The 13,264-nt window shown below is 39.6% G+C and overlaps 1 pseudogene; it reads left to right on the top strand.

The window, feature by feature from the left end:
- The first annotated feature begins 12,161 nt into the window (after positions 1-12,161).
- On the top strand, positions 12,162-12,261 carry LOC127133747 (uncharacterized; annotated as a pseudogene).
- The last annotated feature ends 1,003 nt before the right edge of the window (positions 12,262-13,264 follow it).

The following is a 13,264-nucleotide window of genomic DNA, read 5'->3' on the forward strand; positions in this document are numbered from 1 at the left end:
ACTTTTGGACTCATGGAGTATCATATATGTGTAGGATGATGTATTGTGAAGTACCCCTTGAAATATTTGATCAATTGTTGAAGAAACTTGTTGAAGAAGTCACACAAGATACCCAGATGAATTAGGGTTTCCAAGGCAAACAAACTCCAAACTCTTGATGATTACTTGATCAAAATAACATGTGAAGATCATGGGGATCCATATATGATGGTTAGAGCCAATGTGAACCATTTCATGATTGTGCTCCTTGCATTGAGGGTGTTAAACCCTAGATATGAGCTTGATAAAGCATAGGTGAGCATACACACTACCTAGAAAAGCAACAAACTATACATTGACATATTTTTGGTATTTTGGTTAGTAAACAAAGAAAAAATGAAGTATGATACAATCAAATGTGCTTGGTAATCTCTCCCAATGCAAACGCAAATGGATGAGGGGTAAGGAGGATGCCAAGGTGTGATCTCAATGTCAATGCATATGATGAGATATCATGAGGGATCTTAGGGTAAAAATTGAGGTCTTACAAGGTCATGCATTGTTTTTTCCCAAGTGAAGCCAGATGGTAGTTCTCAGTGAGAAGGATTTTTCCCAACAACACTGGTAACTCGGAAGCTCTTCCTTGCAGGTTATCTGATATGGATACCGACGAGTTAAAGTCTATCTTTCACCAAAACAGTCTTACCTTTCTATCCAATATCACATTTCATACGCATCATAAGTAAACAATCATGCATTGCAATCATACAATCAGGCATATCAGGCATTCATTTTGCAATTGATTTATCTCTCCAGCGGAATATTTCAGTTTATTCTTAGTAGAGAAAACCAACCAATTTATCTTTTGCTCTTTACAACTCCCTTTTTGGGAAAAAATTTGGTTACTTATGTATTTACTCCTCTTTTACCTTGAACACCCGAAGAGTTAACACAATTCTCATTTTCAAGTTAAAGATGATTAAATAGGGGCAGCTGTCATACCCCCAAATTTACCCTCCCTTTTTCCTTATTTGTATATCCTATTTGCATACACCAGATCATATCATGCATGACCTTTGCATTTGGTCATGGAATTGATCGCTCGACTGTGCGAGTCGAGAATGGGATACAAACTGCAAGTGCACAGTTCTATCGCGTAGTTTTAAAAGATATCGATCCCACAGGGACTTATGAATCGATGTACCGTTATCTAAGGTTACTACGTAAATCTAAGGTGAAAATGTTTGATTGTTTGGGGAAAAGGGAGCTAAGAGCTAAACTAATATCTAGATTAAATATTAATGAAACGGATATCGGTATGTGGTTCGTCAAAACTAGGGAATCAATTCCTTGTCGGTCTCTCGGTTTTAAAATAAATCGTTTCGACTAACTTTGTTGGTTAAAGGTTTTATCTCAAACTCTCGCTCTGTTGAAGAAACCATGATCTTATGTTAATGTTGCTGTCACTTATAATTAAGTCAAAAATCATATTTTGAAAACAATAAAGTTGCAGAAACTCTTTTTAAGAAAATACTGACCGTTTTAAACACCCTTATCTCAAACTTTCGCTCTGTTGACTTAGGTTATACAATTAAATCTAAATGCTTAACTCTCGTCCTCACATTCAATCTTTAAAAATACTTTTTGAAAAAGGTCAGAATTTAATTAATTCTAAAACTTGCTCTCGCCCTGAGATAGATTTAATGACTAACTTACACTGTCCAGTTAAAACCTCAAACTCTCGCTCTGTTGGTTTCAACTTCTTTATGTCTTTTACCTTTGTAAAAAATCTTGTTATTAAACCTGTAAGTTAAGACCGTAAAAAGATTGATTCTAGTTTTAAGTTTGAATAGACCGACTTAGTTTTGATCCCTCTTTCTGCTTACTTTACATACCGATACCTAGGCAAATTAGCCAGACATGCTTACTAAATAATAATTAATATCATGCATACACAGACTCATTTCAGGCAGGCAATGCAAATAAACAATAGAATAAAGCATAAAAATTAAATAACAATTAAAGAACCTGAATGCGTAATACAATGGTCTTGAACACTCCACCACAAGCCGGTAGGATTTGTTCTTCGATTCTTCAATTAAACAGTAAATTAAATCAAGGAAATAAAAAAACTCGAATATAACGTAAGGTTAAATCCGGTATAAAGTTGCCCAGTAGTTTCCGGTGTAGAAACTACTACGCGAAAAATATCTAAAAGCTAAGAACGGGGGAAAATAAATTGCAAGGGAAAAAAAGAAAACAAAGCTTGCAAAATAAAATAAATAAAATGGACGATGCTGGAAAGGAAGAAAAATAAGCAAAGGCGTGAAAAAAATAAATTTGGCAGAGCTTCCGCAAAACTGAGCGTGCAAAAACTGTGTAACTTTTGGTTTGTGAGACGGCTATTTATAATAGCCTTGGTAGCAGCATTCCGTTTCTCTCCTTCTTCAGCGTGGCTATATCCACGGCGTGCATATAGGAGACCAATTCCTTAACGTTATTCTTCAAGTCCTTCTGAGGGCGATACTTGCGCCACAAAGGTAGTGGGGTTGCGTGACGCTCGTCACGCTATGTGTGACGTCCGTCACAAGGCTCCTTCGCGTGACGCTCGTCACGCGTCCTGTGACGTCCGTCACAGGCACAGCATTGGTGACTTGTGCGCTTTGGGCTGGGCTTTGGCCTTTGGTTCCCTTTTCTCTCCTTTTTGTTGCTTTTTACACCTCCTTTTCTTCCCTTTTTCACTTTTGCTTCAAAATGGGTACCTGATATAAATAGAAGAGAAATACTGCATAATATCTGATAAAATGGGATAAATTAGTGTAAATGATAAAATAATTTAATTGAATTAAGTCTTAAAAAGCGATATAATTTCGTGTTATCAAACTCCCCCATACTTAAATCTTTGCTTGTCCTCAAGCAAAATTCAGTATAGAACTTGTTAAAAGTTTTAGCCGGATGAAATTTTAAAGCACACATCAATTCGTACTAGGTTGCCAATGGGTTTTTGTTTAGGAGGATTTGAGTTAAATCTTGACATCAACAACTACCGTTACAACTTAGATAACCCTACCTTATGCCAATCAGTTCAAGTACCTTATGATAGCTATCCTGGTTCCTTTAGTCTTATTTTGCCCGTTTTCATTCTAGCGAAATCACATTAAGCCCTTTATCCTTTCGCGCACATAGTGGAGTAACCGGTTAGTGTCTATGATCCGCTTTTAGCTAGAAGTTCTGGTACATAAGTCGGATAACTTCATTATTCAGTCCATTGCAAATTGCGGGGGATCGAACCGTAGTCCGCCCTACCAAGTTCAGTACCAGATTCCTACTGAACCAATTCATAATGGATCTTTCGTATTGTGCTTTTGCATGATTTGCAACCTTTAGATTAAATGATCCGGTAAGGGTCACCTAATTTAATTATCTTAGGTTACTTTGGGGATCATTCACTTATATTCATCGGCTCTCCACGTAGTTTGCTATTAAGATGGTGCTGACTTCTGTATAAACTACTTGGGGTTGCCATAGAACTAAAAGTTCGAGGAATCGGTATGATAGGTACTTATCCTGATCTAACATATTGAGGTTCTCAGAGCGTTGTTATGGTAATGATTTTGTTTTGATTTCACTCAAATTTTATAAAGTAGGCGACCTTTATACTTATTGGGTGTGTTAAAATTTTTGTTATGGCTCAAGAAAGTTGAGGGAAATAGATAATAGAAACTTTTTCACATTCAGGACTTAACTAAAAAAAAAAAAATTTTGTTTTTATAAGGAAATAACAATGAAAAGGGAGAGTACAAACTTGAAACAAAGATGGGAATGGAAAGAATAATTTCCCCCCCCATACTTGAACTAAACATAGTCCTCGATGTTTGAAGGGAAAGAAATACAAAATGGAAAGGAAAAAGAAAAAATACAACTAAGGCTGCCTTCCACCTCTGGTTCTTGGTCCTGGTGATCTTTGACGTATGTCTAAGCTGTCGAATCTGCTAACCAACTCAGTAAACCGCTGGTCGGTTATGGCATTCCGAGCATCCTGTTGCTGTTGCATTTGACGCATCATCTGCATCATCTCTGTATTCTGTGCCTGCATTCCATCGATAGCATCCATAATGTCATCGTTGGTCGCAGGCCTTCGTCGTCGACGACGTTGGGAGGATGGGCCGGCTGCATTACTGGAAGGGTTGAGCGGGACTGACGGTTGTGTTGGCGGATGATCGCCTTGTTCCATTTCTTCAAACTCATCTGTTTGTTGGTTTGTTTGTGAAGGCTCGGTGGTTTCAGGAGCGCTAAGATCGTAGAGGTGGCGGTTCGGGTTTGTGACATCGGTTAGGGTGGTATTGGGTAGCACAACACTTGGGACTGCTTGGTTGTTCACCATCAGATAATAGCCTCCGCCTACTCTGTTTTTAATCAGGCGGCTGGAGCGACAATAGCCGATATCCATAGACAGGGGTGGAAGGGATTCTAAAGTTTGGAGTTTATCCCCTAGGTTCAGGCCAAGTGCTATGGAGGTTATTAATCCGCCAATTATGAATGGTTGCCGGCCTCTAGCACATAAGGTGCGGATATGATGAAGGAGAAAAGAGGCGGCGTTTACCGTAGTATCCGATTCGAAAACGCACTGGAGGAAAAAGAGTTCTTTTGAGTTGACCTTACTGTTGTTTGGTCTTCCAAAGAGTGTGTTTTGCAGGATACGGAGAAAATAACGGATGGTGGGGTTATGGATGTGGGAGAGAAGGAGTTCTTCCCAGTTGTTGGTATTTATACCGGAAATTTTCTTAAAAAGGTCGAAAACTAGAACTGTGTTCCAGTTTGAGGTTGGGGGAATTCTGGCATGGAGCAGACCTTCTGTGGGAAATTGTAGCATGGCACTCAATTGGCGTTGGGTTAGAGAGTACTCGGTGTTAAACATACGGAAGGTTGCTGTACCGGTTAGGAATTCACCTTCACCGGCGGGAGTGGTGTAGTCGTAAGAGCTTAGGAATTCTAAGGTTAGGGAAGGATAGGTGGGTTGGTTATGGGTGCAAAGGAAGGTTAAATCGGCTCTACGGAGCATCCACTCGATACCGTGGAGTAAGCCCAATTGTTGTAAACAAGTTAAATCGGGGTACCTGGTGGGAGCGACGCCTCGCTGTTGGAAGCGCTCGAATTGCTCTTGCTGATAGTTGTCATCTCCGGATCGGAAGATGATATTTCCGAAGTTTTGACTTCCCGCCATTGTGATGGATTTTTGAATGAGTGATTTGGAAAGGAAAAGAAGTGTATATTTGATATGAGAGAGTTGTTTGTGGTGAAAGAAGGAAGTTTGGAGGGTATTTATAGGTAAAATGTGGGAGGTGAAAAGAAAGAGTGGTTGAAAAGTAATTAATTGTGGTAAATGAAAAATGAATGGGGAATGTAAAAAGGTGGGGGGTGTAACGTTCGTCTCCAACGGCTCCCTAACGTTCACATATCTGAGAGGCGTTACGCTCGTCACAAGGCTGTGACGCTCGTAACAGGCACTAAGTGTGCCGCCCGTCACGGGTGGTGTGACGCTCGTCACACTTCCTTTTGGAAAGGCTTAGTAGCGCTTCACAGAATCACTTGGTAGCGTAATTAAATATTTTATTCTGCTTATGTAGCTTAATTTAGTATGCATGCTTACTTGCTTTGTATAATAATAATAATAAGTAATAACAGTAGAGCATAATAGGCATTGCAAAATAAATTAACTAAACAGCTTCAATAAAAAGGATCATAATGTATTACAGGAAGGGAAAATAATAAAATGAAATAGAAATAAACATGAATTCAAATAACATTAATGAAAAAATCTAGCCTAAAACTAAATAACTTAGAATGAAGAAATAACTAAATTCCATCTATCTTCGGATCTCTGGCCGGAGGAGTAAAAGAGTTAACATGATGCCGTAACATACGTAACTGACTTGCCGTGCTGCTCATGTGTTCTAGGACTGCAAGTCTCAAGCTGTGGAAATCTTCCCTGAGGGCGTTTTGTTCTGACATCAAGGCTTCAATGACGGTTTTAATATCTGTTCCTGGCATATGATGTCGGAGATCAGGCATGGCTGATTCTTCGGTCAGGACAGGCTGAGGAGGAGGATCAATATCATGGTAGCCGGATGGAGTCTGAGGGTCAGATTCAGCAAGAGAGGTATGGTCAATATAGTGCTCATAGTCATCACAAATCTCATAATCCTGGATGGATTCAGTGGATCCAGCAGGAGTTGGGGTTTCATTCAGGTTATAGAGCCAGTTCCTTTGGTTATGAACACTAGTCCTAGGATCGGGCAGGGTGAATAGGCAGAGAACCTGGTTATCAATAACAAGCTCAAACTCATCAGACCCTATGTTTGCTATAAACATAGTGTTGAAGAGGAAAGGTATACTCATAGTGGTAATGCCACAAAAAGGGTTCAGGTCAAGCATAGGCTGACGTAGTCCAATAGCATTACCTATCATAGTTATCAGGCCGCCTATTCTAATGGGTGCTCTCTCATCCTGGATAAGGTGGTCCAAATTAGCTAACATAAAAGTAGCACCGTTTACTGGACGGTTCTGGGAAGCACAAAATATGATGAAGAGTTCATCACGTGAAACTGAAGTACTATTTGGCTTCTTCCCAAATAAAGTGTGGGTCAGGATCTTATGGAAATAGCGAAAAGCCGGGTTATGTATGTTTCCAGAGAGAAACTCATGTTCTTCGGGCTCATCATTTCCAGTCAGCTTACCCCAAAAGTGTTCAAGCTCTCTATATTCAAGAAGTTCTTCCTGGCTTATAGTGAATGTATCAAAGGAGGTAGGAAAACCCAAAAGGTTGGTGAAGTCTCTAGTATTAAATTGGTACTCCATATTGAACATTCTGAACTGGATAAAACCTCTGGTAATTCCTTTTCCATGGCTAGGTAGATAGATTAATGAACTAAGGAATTCTAGTGTGAGCCTCCGGTAGGTGGTGAAAGGTCTCAGGATAGGGGAGGTCTCCCATCCTATCTGATTCAGCAAAAACAGGACACTCTGTCTCAGTCCAAGGGCAGTCATAGCCCAATCATCAGCATATAAACTAGGTAGCATCTCCCTAGTGGCTAGTTCTTCAAACCTTCGTTTCTGAGCCATTCCTCTGAACTTGATACCCATACGGTCAGAATGTCCCATCTGGTTAGTGTTAACTAGAGAAAAGAAAACATGAGTTTAAGTCAGGATTTGGCCAAATGCCGAAAGAAGAATAGAATTATTATTATAATATATAGATATATTTTTTTTCTTTTTGAATAAATCAATAATGAATACTAAATAGAAATTAAAAGAATAATTAAGAGAAAAATAGAGGAATGATAATAATAATAAAATAATAAAATAACAGATTAATTTGTGGGTTGTCTCCCACTAAGCGCTTTGTTTAAATGTCGCAAGCTCGACAAAGAAACTGTTAAATATAGTCTATGAGTCCTGGGGGCGTTTCGTCTAAGTGTAGAATTTGCGAATCCTCGTTGGTTTCCGCATAGTAATAATGTTTCAGACGTTGCCCGTTTACGGTGAACGGTTCTGTAGATTGTCCTTTAATTTCTACCGCTCCACTGGGAAAGATTTTAGTGATATGGAAAGGTCCTGACCATCTGGATCGTAGTTTTCCCGGGAATAATTTTAGTCTGGAGTTAAATAAGAGTACTGCGTCGCCTTGCTTGAAGATTTTCCTTGATATACGCTTATCATGCCATTGTTTTGTTCTTTCTTTATAGATTTTGGCATTTTCATAGGCGTCTCTTCTGAGTTCCTCTAGTTCGTTTATGTCAAGGATTCTCTTTTCACCGGCGGTTTTATAATTCAAATTTAAATTTCTAATAGCCCAATAGGCTTTGTGTTCTAATTCTACCGGGAGGTGACAGGATTTTCCATAAATGAGCTTAAATGGGGTCGTCCCTATGGGAGTTTTATAAGCAGTTCGGTATGCCCATAAAGCTTCTGGTAATTTCAATGACCAATCTTTCCTTGAAGTGGCGACCGTTTTTTCTAATATTTGCTTGATTTCTCTGTTAGATACTTCCACTTGTCCACTGGTTTGAGGGTGGTAAGGTGTTGCTATCCTATGTCTCACTCCATATTTAAGTAGTAGTTTTTCGAGTATCTTGGATATAAAGTGCGATCCACCATCACTGACTACTATCCTTGGGATGCCAAATCTCGGAAATATTATATTTTTAAAGAGTCTAGTTACTACTCGGGTGTCATTAGTTGGAGAAGCTATAGCTTCGATCCACTTTGATACGTAGTCAACCGCCACGAGTATGTACTTGTTACCGAAGGAGGATGGAAACGGTCCCATGAAGTCTATTCCCCATACGTCAAAAATCTCTACTTCCAAAATACCTTTTTGTGGCATCTCGTCACGTCTAGATATGTTTCCCGTGCGTTGACATCTGTCACACTCCTTAATAGCCGCATGTACGTCCTTCCATATAGTTGGCCAATAAAAGCCAGCTTGTAGGATTTTAGAACAGGTCTTGGATGTACTTGTGTGTCCACCATAAGGCGCGGAGTGACAGTGTTGGATTATATTTTCTACCTCTTCTTCGGGTACACATCGACGGAAAATACCATCGGGACCTCTTTTGAAAAGTAAGGGATCATCCCAGTAATAGTGTTTTATATCATGGAAGAATCTTTTCTTCTGCTGGTAAGATAAAGTAGGTGGAACTATTCCGGCAGCTAAATAATTGACTAGATCAGCGTACCATGGTATGGCAGATATAGCTAAGGTGGTTTCTACTTGCATGTCGGAGTTGTTCTCTTCCAAAGTAGCTATGAGTTTGTCATACGAGAAATCATCATTAATGGATGTTCTTTCTGGTTCAAGGTTCTCAAGTCTAGAGAGGTGGTCTGCCACTACGTTCTCAGTTCCTTTCTTGTCCTTGATTTCTAAGTCGAATTCTTGTAGTAACAAGATCCATCTTAGGAGTCTAGGTTTAGCATCCTTTTTTGTTAGAAGGTACCTGATAGCAGCGTGATCAGTGTAAACTATTATTTTGGCTCCTACCAAGTAAGAACGAAATTTATCTAGCGCAAATACTACTGCTAGGAGTTCTTTCTCGGTTGTGGCATAATTCATCTGTGCTTCATCCAGGGTTCTGCTAGCGTAATATATAACATGAAGCTTTTTATCCTTTCTTTGTCCTAAAACAGCACCTACAGCATAGTCACTGGCATCGCACATTATTTCGAATGGTTCATTCCAGTCTGGTGTCTGCATAATGGGTGCGGAGATCAATGCTTGTTTAAGAGTTTGAAATGCTTTTAAACAGTTATCGTCGAATATGAATTCAGCATCTTTCATTAATAGTCCGGTTAAAGGTTTAGTTATCTTAGAGAAGTCTTTGATGAATCGTCGGTAGAAACCGGCGTGTCCTAAAAAGCTTCGTACTTCTCTCACGGTTCTTGGGGGTTGAAGATTTTCGATTACCTCTATTTTGGCTTTGTCTACTTCAATTCCTCTGTTCGAGATGATGTGTCCTAAAACAATTCCTTCTTGTACCATAAAGTGGCACTTTTCCCAATTAAGTACTAAGTTTACTTTTACACATCGTTCAAGAACTCTTTCCAGGTTTTCAAGGCATTCTTCGAAACTTTGTCCGTATACAGAAAAGTCATCCATGAATACTTCCATGATGTTTTCGAGAAAGTCGGCGAAAATTGCCATCATGCATCTTTGAAAAGTTGCAGGGGCATTACACAGACCAAACGGCATTCGTCTATACGCGAAGGTACCAAAAGGGCATGTGAATGTTGTCTTTTCTTGGTCATCAGGGTGAATTGGTATTTGAAAGAAGCCTGAATAACCGTCCAAATAACAGAAATGTGAATGTTTAGCTAGTCGTTCTAACATTTGGTCAATGAATGGTAAAGGGAAATGATCTTTTCGGGTTGCTTTGTTTAGTTTCCTATAATCAATGCACATTCTCCATCCCGATTCGATTCGTTTAGTTATAGTTTCTCCTTTTTCGTTTTCAATAACGGTTATGCCTCCTTTCTTTGGTACAACGTGTACGGGACTGACCCATTTGCTATCAGATATAGGATATATAATACCCGCTTCTAATAACTTGGTTATTTCTTTCTTTACTACCTCACTTAGGATCGGATTTAGTCTTCTCTGGTGTTCCCTAGAGGTTTTACCGTCTTCTTCTAACATGATGCGATGCATACAAATAGAAGGGCTTATTCCTTTAAGATCGGTTATGTGGTATCCTAGTGCGGTTGGATATTTTCTTAAGATATGTAGGAGTTTTTCTGTTTCGAGTCTTCCTAGATCTGCATTGACTATCACAGGTCGTTCAAGTTCTAAGTCTAGGAATTCATATCTCAGATTTTTGGGAAGTGTTTTCAAATCAGGGGTTGGTTTGTTAAGACACTGCGTAGGATCTGGTGTTATTGCTAAGCATTGTTTAGATTTGTCTTCTAAAAGATAGTCTGATGATTTGTCTTCTCCTGACTCTGCTTCTTTTATGCATTCATCGATGATATCCATGAAGTAACATGTATCTTCTATTGCAGGTGCTTTCAAGAATTTGGAAAGAATGAATTCAATTTTCTCTTCACCTACTTCGAAGGTGAGTCTTCCTCGTTTTACGTCTATGATTGCACCGGCAGTTGCTAAGAATGGTCTTCCTAGTATAATAGGTGTAGTATCATCTTCTCTAATATCCATAATTGTGAAGTCAGTGGGAATGTAAAACTGACCTATGCGTACGGGAACGTTCTCAAGGATTCCTACAGGATATTTGATGGAACGATCTGCTAGTTGTACAGACATCTTGGTCGGTCTTAATTCTCCCATTTCCAGTCTCTTACATATGGATAAAGGCATAACGCTAATTCCGGCTCCTAAATCGCATAAGGCTTTGTCGATGACAAATTTTCCTATGTGACAGGGTATAGAGAAGCTACCTGGATCCTTGAGTTTAGGGGGCATGTTTTGGATTATAGCGCTACATTCGGCAGGGAGTGTAACAGTTTCACTATCCTCAAGTTTCCTTTTATTAGAAAGAATTTCTTTTAAGAATTTAGCATATGAGGGCATCTGCGTAATAGCTTCGGTAAATGGAATTGTAACGTTTAATTGCTTAAGGAGATCAACAAATTTTCTAAATTGACCTACATCTTTGGTTTTAACAAGCCTTTGAGGGTAAGGTATAGGTGGTTTGTAAGGTGGTGGAGGTACATAAGGTTCCTTCTTTTCTAGGGTATCCTTATTACTCTCTTCCTTTTCCTTAGGTTCACTTTCCTCAGTAGATTTCTTAGGGTTTTGGTTTTCTATCCTTGGATCAGACGGTCCTTCCACTTCCGTTCCACTTCTTAATATAATTGCATGAGCTTGGCTTCTCGGATTAGGTTGGGGCTGTCCAGGGAATGTACCAGTTGGTGCAGCAGTAGGTGCTTGTTGTTGAGCTACTTGAGATATTTGGGTTTCTAACATTTTGTTATGGGTAGCCAAGGCATCTACTTTGCTTGCTAGTTGTTTAAGTTGTTCGCCAGTGTGTATGTTCTGGTTTAAGAAATCTTTATTGGTTTGTTGTTGGGAAGCTATAAAGTTTTCCATCATGATTTCCAAGTTGGATTTTCTAGGGGTATTATTGTTAGGATTTGGTTTCTGGTACCCCGGAGGTATAGATGGGGTTTGATTCGGAGACTGTCCAGGTGCGTATAAAGCATTATTACTCTTATATGAAAAGTTTGGATGATTCTTCCAATTTGGGTTATAGGTATTCGAATAGGGGCTTCCTTGAGCATAGTTTACTTGCTCTGTTTGGATTCCAGTCAAGAGTTGACATTCCGCAGGAGTGTGGCCTTGGATTCCACAGACCTCGCAATTCTGAGCTATAGCAACCACGGCGGTTGGTGGTGATACATTTAAACTTTCAATCTTCTGGACCAAAGCATCCACTTTTGCATTGACGTGATCAAGGTTACTTATCTCGTACATGCCAGTTTTCGGTTGAGGTTTTTCCACTGTTGTTCGTTCGGTTCCCCACTGATAGTGGTTTTGGGCCATGCTCTCGATAAGCTGGTAAGCATCAGCATAAGGTTTGTTCATTAATGCACCACCTGCAGCGGCGTCTATTGTTAACCTTGTATTGTATAAGAGACCATTATAAAATGTGTGAATTACTAACCAGTCTTCCAAACCATGGTGTGGGCAAAGTCTCATCATGTCTTTGTATCTTTCCCATGCTTCGAAAAGAGACTCGTTGTCTTTCTGTTTAAATCCGTTTATCTGGGCTCTTAACATAGCTGTTTTGCTTGGCGGAAAATATCGGGCAAGGAAAACTTTCTTCAACTCGTTCCACGTGGTGACTGAGTTGGAAGGTAGAGATTGAAGCCATCTTCTAGCGCTATCTCTTAATGAGAAAGGAAAAAGACGAAGTCGAATTGCCTCTGAAGTGACACCATTAGCTTTAACAGTATCAGCATATTGAACAAATACGGATAAATGAAGGTTTGGATCTTCGGTAAGATTTCCAGAGAATTGGTTCTGTTGCACAGCCTGCAGCAGTGGAGGTTTAAGTTCAAAGTTGTTTGCTTCGATTGCGGGCGGAGCAATACTTGAATGCGGTTCATCTTGCGATGGAGCGTCGTAATCTCTAAGAGCACGAGCTGGTTCTGCCATCTCGGTTAAAGAAGGAAAAATGTTTTTGATATCAGGAAGGTTTATAGGAGGGAGATTGTTTTCAGCACGATATTCCCGAATTCGTCGTAAGACTCGGAGATATAGTTCGATATCGTTGATTCGTAAATAGAGCGGTTCGCCTTGAGAGCGAGTGCGTGGCATACAAATCAACGAAAGAAAGAATAGAAGGAAAAAGAAACCTTAGTCTCTACAGCGTAACGGAAGAGTTACGATATCGATTGAATAAAAGTCCCCGGCAACGGCGCCAAAAACTTGATCGCTCGACTGTGCGAGTCGAGAATGGGATACAAACTGCAAGTGCACAGTTCTATCGCGTAGTTTTAAAAGATATCGATCCCACAGGGACTTATGAATCGATGTACCGTTATCTAAGGTTACTACGTAAATCTAAGGTGAAAATGTTTGATTGTTTGGGGAAAAGGGAGCTAAGAGCTAAACTAATATCTAGATTAAATATTAATGAAACGGATATCGGTATGTGGTTCGTCAAAACTAGGGAATCAATTCCTTGTCGGTCTCTCGGTTTTAAAATAAATCGTTTCGACTAACTTTGTTGGTTAAAGGTTTTATCTCAAACTCTCGCTCTGTTGAAGAAAC

The sequence above is a fragment of the Lathyrus oleraceus genome, chromosome 3 (genome assembly GCF_024323335.1).
Source record: "Lathyrus oleraceus cultivar Zhongwan6 chromosome 3, CAAS_Psat_ZW6_1.0, whole genome shotgun sequence".
NCBI lineage: Eukaryota > Viridiplantae > Streptophyta > Magnoliopsida > Fabales > Fabaceae > Lathyrus > Lathyrus oleraceus.